Below are 9,165 nucleotides of genomic sequence, written 5' to 3'. Positions count from 1 at the left end.
TATAGGGTACCGGGCCTGGCAGGAATCATGCCGGAATTAGTGAGACCTCCTCGGCCGCGGCTCAGCCGCAAAACTCCCTTTCGCGGTTCTCTTCCCACCAACTTCCATGGGCATGTTCCTCACCGGGACCTCCGACCAAGTGTGGCCGGGGAACAGTCACCCATGCCCGGGCAGCCTCAGCGAGTGCTCCCGCTGAGGTCAACTTGGAGGTTGGAGCTCCGACTTCCATGGGCACTATTCCTCCCCGGGACCTGCCGCCAAGTCTGGCCGGGGGACAGTGACACATTCCCGGGTAGCCTGAGCGGATGCTCCCGCTGAACTCTTTAGTTCCATGGGCATGTTCCTCATCAGGAACCCAACGACCAAGGGTGGCCGAGGGACAGTGACACATTCTCGGGTAGCCTGAGTGGCTGCTCCCGCTGAGCTACTTCCATGAGCACTATTCCTCCCCGGGACCTGCCGCCAAGTCTGGCCGGGGGACAGTGACACATTCCCGGGTAGCCTGAGTGGCTGCTCCCGCTGAGCTACTTCCATGGGCACTATTCCTCCCCGGGACTTGCCGCCAAGTCTTGGCCGGGGGACAGTGACACATTCCCGGGTAGCCTGAGTGGCTGCTCCCGCTGAGGTACTTCCATGAGCACTATTCCTCCCCGGGACTTGCCGCCAAGTCTTGGCCGGGGGACAGTGACACATTCCCGGGTAGCCTGAGTGGCTGCTCCCGCTGAGCTCCGACTTCCATGGCCATGTTCCTCACCGGGACCTCCGACCAAGCCTGGCCGGGTTTCGAGCTCCAAACTCGGCTTGCACTTGGTGGCCAAGGGGGTCCCCTCCGCTCCGGAAAGGGCGCCCTCCAGCGGGCAGACGAGGGTACTTCTAGTCTGCCCGAGCTCCATGGGGCCCCTCTCGCCCCTAGGCTCCCCGCCCAGGGTTCCAGTGTCCCGGCTACAGCCACCCAGCCGAGTCCCATATAGGGTACCGGGCCTGGCAGGAATCATGCCGGAATTAGTGAGACCTCCTCGGCCGCGGCTCAGCCGCAAAACTCCCTTTCGCGGTTCTCTTCCCACCAACTTCCATGGGCATGTTCCTCACCGGGACCTCCGACCAAGTGTGGCCGGGGAACAGTCACCCATGCCCGGGCAGCCTCAGCGAGTGCTCCCGCTGAGGTCAACTTGGAGGTTGGAGCTCCGACTTCCATGGGCACTATTCCTCCCCGGGACCTGCCGCCAAGTCTGGCCGGGGGACAGTGACACATTCCCGGGTAGCCTGAGCGGATGCTCCCGCTGAACTCTTTAGTTCCATGGGCATGTTCCTCATCAGGAACCCAACGACCAAGGGTGGCCGAGGGACAGTGACACATTCTCGGGTAGCCTGAGTGGCTGCTCCCGCTGAGCTACTTCCATGAGCACTATTCCTCCCCGGGACCTGCCGCCAAGTCTGGCCGGGGGACAGTGACACATTCCCGGGTAGCCTGAGTGGCTGCTCCCGCTGAGCTACTTCCATGGGCACTATTCCTCCCCGGGACTTGCCGCCAAGTCTTGGCCGGGGGACAGTGACACATTCCCGGGTAGCCTGAGTGGCTGCTCCCGCTGAGGTACTTCCATGAGCACTATTCCTCCCCGGGACTTGCCGCCAAGTCTTGGCCGGGGGACAGTGACACACACCCGGGTAGCCTGAGTGGCTGCTCCCGCTGAGCTCCGACTTCCATGGCCATGTTCCTCACCGGGACCTCCGACCAAGCCTGGCCGGGTTTCGAGCTCCAAACTCGGCTTGCACTTGGTGGCCAAGGGGGTCCCCTCCGCTCCGGGAAGGGCGCCCTCCAGCGGGCAGACGAGGGTACTTCTAGTCTGCCCGAGCTCCATGGGGCCCCTCTCGCCCCTAGGCTCCCCGCCCAGGGTTCCAGGGTCACGGATCCAACCACCATGCCGAGTCCGGTTTGGGGACCGGGAATGGCAGGAATCAAGCCGGGATCGGTGCGCCCTCCTCGGCCGCGGCTTAGCGCAAAAACTCCCTTTCGCGGTTCTCTTCCCTTCAACTTCCATGGGCACGTTCCACACCGGGACCTACGACCAAGTGAGCCCGGGGAACAGTCACCCATGCCCGGGCAGCCTCAGCAAGTGCTCCCGCTGAGGGCAATTTGGAGTTTGGAGCTCCGACTTCCATGGGCATGTTCCTCACCGGGACCTACGACCAAGCGTGGCCGAGAACAGTGACACATTCCCGGGTAAGCTTGAGCGGCTGCTCCCGCTGAACTCTTACTTCCATGGGCATGTTCCTCATCAGAAACCCAACGACCAAGTGTGGCCGAGGGACAGTGACACATTCACGGGTAGCCTCAGCAGCTGCTCCCGCTGAGCTACTTCCATGGGCACTATTCCTCCCCGGGACTTGCCGCCAAGTCTGGCCGGGGGACAGTGACACATTCCCGGGTAGCCTGAGTGGCTGCTCCCGCTGAGCTACTTCCATGGGCACTCTTCCTCCCCGGGACTTGCCGCCAAGTCTTGGCCGGGGGACAGTGACACATTCCCGGGTAAGCCTGAGCGGCTGCTCCCGCTGAACTCTTACTTCCATGGGCACTATTCCTCCCCGGGACTTGCCGCCAAGTCTTGGCCGGGGGACAGTGACACATTCCCGGGTAGCCTGAGTGGCTGCTCCCGCTGAGCTCCGACTTCCATGGCCATGTTCCTCACCGGGACCTCCGACCAAGCCTGGCCGGGTTTCGAGCTCCAAACTCGGCTTGCACTTGGTGGCCAAGGGGGTCCCCTCCGCTCCGGGAAGGGCGCCCTCCAGCGGGCAGACGAGGGTACTTCTAGTCTGCCCGAGCTCCATGGGGCCCCTCTCGCCCCTAGGCTCCCCGCCCAGGGTTCCAGGGTCACGGATCCAACCACCATGCCGAGTCCGGTTTGGGGACCGGGAATGGCAGGAATCAAGCCGGGATCGGTGCGCCCTCCTCGGCCGCGGCTTAGCGCAAAAACTCCCTTTCGCGGTTCTCTTCCCTTCAACTTCCATGGGCACGTTCCACACCGGGACCTACGACCAAGTGAGCCCGGGGAACAGTCACCCATGCCCGGGCAGCCTCAGCAAGTGCTCCCGCTGAGGGCAATTTGGAGTTTGGAGCTCCGACTTCCATGGGCATGTTCCTCACCGGGACCTACGACCAAGCGTGGCCGAGAACAGTGACACATTCCCGGGTAAGCTTGAGCGGCTGCTCCCGCTGAACTCTTACTTCCATGGGCATGTTCCTCATCAGAAACCCAACGACCAAGTGTGGCCGAGGGACAGTGACACATTCACGGGTAGCCTCAGCAGCTGCTCCCGCTGAGCTACTTCCATGGGCACTATTCCTCCCCGGGACTTGCCGCCAAGTCTGGCCGGGGGACAGTGACACATTCCCGGGTAGCCTGAGTGGCTGCTCCCGCTGAGCTACTTCCATGGGCACTCTTCCTCCCCGGGACTTGCCGCCAAGTCTTGGCCGGGGGACAGTGACACATTCCCGGGTAAGCCTGAGCGGCTGCTCCCGCTGAACTCTTACTTCCATGGGCACTATTCCTCCCCGGGACTTGCCGCCAAGTCTTGGCCGGGGGACAGTGACACATTCCCGGGTAGCCTGAGTGGCTGCTCCCGCTGAGCTCCGACTTCCATGGCCATGTTCCTCACCGGGACCTCCGACCAAGCCTGGCCGGGTTTCGAGCTCCAAACTCGGCTTGCACTTGGTGGCCAAGGGGGTCCCCTCCGCTCCGGGAAGGGCGCCCTCCAGCGGGCAGACGAGGGTACTTCTAGTCTGCCCGAGCTCCATGGGGCCCCTCTCGCCCCTAGGCTCCCCGCCCAGGGTTCCAGGGTCACGGATCCAACCACCATGCCGAGTCCGGTTTGGGGACCGGGAATGGCAGGAATCAAGCCGGGATCGGTGCGCCCTCCTCGGCCGCGGCTTAGCGCAAAAACTCCCTTTCGCGGTTCTCTTCCCTTCAACTTCCATGGGCACGTTCCACACCGGGACCTACGACCAAGTGAGCCCGGGGAACAGTCACCCATGCCCGGGCAGCCTCAGCAAGTGCTCCAGCTGAGGTCAATTTGGAGTTTGGAGCTCCGACTTCCATGGGCATGTTCCTCACCGGGACCTACGACCAAGCGTGGCCGAGAACAGTGACACATTCCCGGGTAAGCCTTAGCGGCTTCTCCCGCTGAGCTCCTACTTCCATGAGCACTATTCCTCCCCGGGACTTGCCGCCAAGTCTGGCCTGGGGGGACAGTGACACATTCCCGGGAAGCCTGTGCGGCTGCTCCCGCTAGGCTCTTACTTCCATGGGCATTATTCCTCCCCGGGACTTGCCGCCAAGTCTGGCCGGGGGACAGTGACTCTTGGCCGGATAGGCCAAGTGGCTTCTCCCGCTGACTTGCCCCTTTGGAAGTAGTAGCTCCTACTTCCATGGGCATTATTCCTCTCCGGGACCTACTGCCAAGTGTGGCCGGGGAACAGTGACTCTTGGCCGGATAGGCCAAGTGGCTTCTCCCGCTGACTTGCCCCTTTGGAAGTAGGAGCTACGACTTCCATGGGCATTATTCCTCCCCGGGACCTACTGCCAAGTGTGGCCGGGGAACAGTGACTCTTGGCCGGATAGGCCAACTGGCTGCTCCCGCTTAAGTGCCCCTTTGGAAGTAGTAGCTCTCACTTCCATGGGCATTATTCCTCTCGCTGACCTACAGCCAGGTGTCTTCACCCTTTGGAAGTAGTAGCTCCTACTTCCGTGGGCATCATTCCTCCCCGGGACTTGCCGCCAAGTCAGGCCGGGGGACAGTGACATGTGGCCGGATAGGCCAAGTGGCTTCTCCCGCTGACTTGCCCCTTTGGAAGTAGTAGCTCCTACTTCCATGGGCATTATTCCTCCCCGGGACTTGCAGCCAAGTCTGGCCGGGGGACAGTGACTCTTGGCCGGATAGGCCAAGTGGCTTCTCCCGCTGACCTCACCCTTTGGAAGTAGTAGCTCCTACTTCCATGGGCATTATTCCTCCCCGGGACTTGCAGCCAAGTCTGGCCGGGGGACAGTGACTCTTGGCCGGATAGGCCAAGTGGCTTCTCCCGCTGACCTCACCCTTTGGAAGTAGGAGCTCCTACTTCCATGGGCATTATTCCTCCCCGGGACTTGCCGCCAAGTCTGGCCGGGGGACAGTGACATGTGGCCGGTCAGGCCAAGTGGCTTCTCCCGCTGACTTGCCCCTTTGGAAGTAGTAGCTCCTACTTCCATGGGCATTATTCCTCCCCGGGACCTACTGCCAAGTGTGGCCGGGGAACAGTGACCCTTGGCCGGATAGGCCAAGTGGCTTCTCCCGCTGACTTGCCCCTTTGGAAGTAGTACCTCCTACTTCCATGGGCATTATTCCTCCCCGGGACCTACTGCCAAGTGTGGCCGGGGAACAGTGACCCTTGGCCGGATAGGCCAAGTGGCTTCTCCCGCTGACTTGCCCCTTTGGAAGTAGTAGCTCTTACTTCCATGGGCATTATACCTCTCGGGGACTTAGAGCCAAGTGTCTTCACCCTTTGAAGGTAGTAGCTCCTACTTCCATGGGCATTATTCCTCCCCGGGACCTACTGCCAAGTGTGGCCGGGGAACAGTGACCCTTGGCCGGGTAGGCCAAGTGGCTTCTCCCGCTGACTTGCCCCTTTGGAAGTAGTAGCTCCTACTTCCATGGGCATTATTCCTCCCCGGGACCTACTGCCAAGTGTGGCCGGGGAACAGTGACCCTTGGCCGGGTAGGCCAAGTGGCTTCTCCCGCTGACTTGCCCCTTTGGAAGTAGAGGCTCCTACTTCCATGGGCATTATTCCTCCCCGGGACCTACTGCCAAGTGTGGCCGGGGAACAGTGACCCTTGGCCGGGTAGGCCAAGTGGCTTCTCCCGCTGACTTGCCCCTTTGGAAGTAGAGGCTCCTACTTCCATGGGCATTATTCCTCCCCGGGACCTACTGCCAAGTGTGGCCGGGGAACAGTGACCCTTGGCCGGATAGGCCAACTGGCTGCTCCCGCTGACTTGCCCCTTTGGAAGTAGAGGCTCCTACTTCCATGGGCATTATTCCTCCCTGGGACCTACTGCCAAGTGTGGCCGGGGAACAGTGACCCTTGGCCGGATAGGCCAACTGGCTGCTCCCGCTGACTTGCCCCTTTGGAAGTAGGAGCTCTTACTTCCATGGGCATTATACCTCTCGGGCACTTAGAGCCAAGTGTCTTCACCCTTTGGAGGTAGTAGCTCCTACTTCCATGGGCATTATTCCTCCCCGGGACCTACTGCCAAGTGTGGCCGGGGAACAGTGACTCTTGGCCGGATAGGCCAACTGGCTTCTCCCGCTGACTTGCCCCTTTGGAAGTAGGAGCTCTTACTTCCATGGGCATTATTCCTCCTCGGGACCTACTGCCAAGTGTGGCCGGGGAACAGTGACTCTTGGCCGGATAGGCCAACTGGCTTCTCCCGCTGACTTGCCCCTTTGGAAGTAGGAGCTCTTACTTCCATGGGCATTATTCCTCCCCGGGACCTACTGCCAAGTGTGACCGGGGAACAGTGACCCTTGGCCGGATAGGCCAACTGGCTGCTCCCGCTGACTTGCCCCTTTGGAAGTAGAGGCTCCTACTTCCATGGGCATTATTCCTCCCCGGGACCTACTGCCAAGTGTGGCCGGGGAACAGTGACCCTTGGCCGGATAGGCCAACTGGCTGCTCCCGCTGACTTGCCCCTTTGGAAGTAGGAGCTCTTACTTCCATGGGCATTATACCTCTCGGGCACTTAGAGCCAAGTGTCTTCACCCTTTGGAGGTAGTAGCTCCTACTTCCATGGGCATTATTCCTCCCCGGGACCTACTGCCAAGTGTGGCCGGGGAACAGTGACTCTTGGCCGGATAGGCCAACTGGCTTCTCCCGCTGACTTGCCCCTTTGGAAGTAGGAGCTCTTACTTCCATGGGCATTATTCCTCCTCGGGACCTACTGCCAAGTGTGGCCGGGGAACAGTGACTCTTGGCCGGATAGGCCAACTGGCTTCTCCCGCTGACTTGCCCCTTTGGAAGTAGGAGCTCTTACTTCCATGGGCATTATTCCTCCCCGGGACCTACTGCCAAGTGTGGCCGGGGAACAGTGACCCTTGGCCGGATAGGCCAACTGGCTGCTCCCGCTGACTTGCCCCTTTGGAAGTAGAGGCTCCTACTTCCATGGGCATTATTCCTCCCCGGGACCTACTGCCAAGTGTGGCCGGGGAACAGTGACCCTTGGCCGGATAGGCCAACTGGCTGCTCCCGCTGACTTGCCCCTTTGGAAGTAGGAGCTCTTACTTCCATGGGCATTATACCTCTCGGGGTCTTAGAGCCAAGTGTCTTCACCCTTTGAAGGTAGTAGCTCCTACTTCCATGGGCATTATTCCTCCCCGGGACCTACTGCCAAATGTGGCCGGGGAACAGTGACTCTAGGCCGGATAGGCCAACTGGCTTCTCCCGCTGACTTGCCCCTTTGGAAGTAGTAGCTCCTACTTCCATGGGCATTATTCCTCCCCGGGACCTACTGCCAAGTGTGGCCGGGGAACAGTGACTCTTGGCCGGATAGGCCAACTGGCTTCTCCCGCTGACTTGCCCCTTTGGAAGTAGTAGCTCCTACTTCCATGGGCATTATTCCTCCCCGGGACCTACTGCCTAGTGTAGCCGGGGAACAGTGACTCTTGGCCGGATAGGCCAACTGGCTTCTCCCGCTGACTTGCCCCTTTGGAAGTAGGAGCTCTTACTTCCAAGGGCATTACACCTCTCGGGCACTTAGAGCCAAGTGTCTTCACCCTTTGGAGGTAGTAGCTCCTACTTCCATGGGCATTATTCCTCCCAGGGACCTACTGCCAAATGTGGCCGGGGAACAGTGACTCTAGGCCGGATAGGCCAACTGGCTTCTCCCGCTGACTTGCCCCTTTGGAAGTAGTAGCTCCTACTTCCATGGGCATTATTCCTCCCCGGGACCTACTGCCTAGTGTGGCCGGGGAACAGTGACTCTTGGCCGGATAGGCCAACTGGCTTCTCCCGCTGACTTGCCCCTTTGGAAGTAGTAGCTCCTACTTCCATGGGCATTATTCCTCCCCGGGACCTACTGCCTAGTGTAGCCGGGGAACAGTGACTCTTGGCCGGATAGGCCAACTGGCTTCTCCCGCTGACTTGCCCCTTTGGAAGTAGGAGCTCTTACTTCCAAGGGCATTACACCTCTCGGGCACTTAGAGCCAAGTGTCTTCACCCTTTGGAGGTAGTAGCTCCTACTTCCATGGGCATTATTCCTCCCAGGGACCTACTGCCAAATGTGGCCGGGGAACAGTGACTCTAGGCCGGATAGGCCAACTGGCTTCTCCCGCTGACTTGCCCCTTTGGAAGTAGGAGCTCTTACTTCCATGGGCATTATTCCTCCTCGGGACCTACTGCCAAGTGTGGCCGGGGAACAGTGACTCTTGGCCGGATAGGCCAACTGGCTTCTCCCGCTGACTTGCCCCTTTGGAAGTAGGAGCTCTTACTTCCATGGGCATTATTCCTCCCCGGGACCTACTGCCAAGTGTGGCCGGGGTACAGTGACTCTTGGCCGGATAGGCGAAGTGGCTTCTCCCGCTGACTTGCCCCTTTGGAAGTAGGAGCTCCTACTTCCATGGGCATTATTCCTCCCCGGGACTTGCCGCCAAGTCTGGCCGGGGGACAGTGACACTTGGCCGGGTAGGCGAAGTGGCTTCTCCCGCTGACTTGCCCCTTTGGAAGTAGGAGCTCCTACTTCCATGGGCATTATTCCTCCCCGGGACTTGCCGCCAAGTCTGGCCGGGGGACAGTGACACTTGGCCGGGTATGCGAAGTGGCTTCTCCCGCTGACTTGCCCCTTTGGAAGTAGGAGCTCCTACTTCCATGGGCATTATTCCTCCCCGGGACTTGCCGCCAAGTCTGGCCGGGGAACAGTGACATGCGGCCGGATACGGCCGAGCGGCTGCTCCCGCTGACGTCATCACTTTGGAAGTAGGAGCTCCTACTTCCATGGGCTTGTTCCTCCCCGGGACTTGCCGCCAAGTCTGGCCGGGGGACAGTGACATGTGGCCGCATAGGCCAACTGGCTGCTCCCGCTGAGCTCCTACTTCCATGGGCTTGTTCCTCCCCGGGACTTGCCGCCAAGTCTGGCCGGGGGACA

The sequence above is a fragment of the Engystomops pustulosus genome, unplaced genomic scaffold, assembly GCF_040894005.1.
Source record: "Engystomops pustulosus unplaced genomic scaffold, aEngPut4.maternal MAT_SCAFFOLD_120, whole genome shotgun sequence".
Lineage (NCBI taxonomy): Eukaryota > Metazoa > Chordata > Amphibia > Anura > Leptodactylidae > Engystomops > Engystomops pustulosus.
This window is presented reverse-complemented; position numbering follows the sequence as displayed.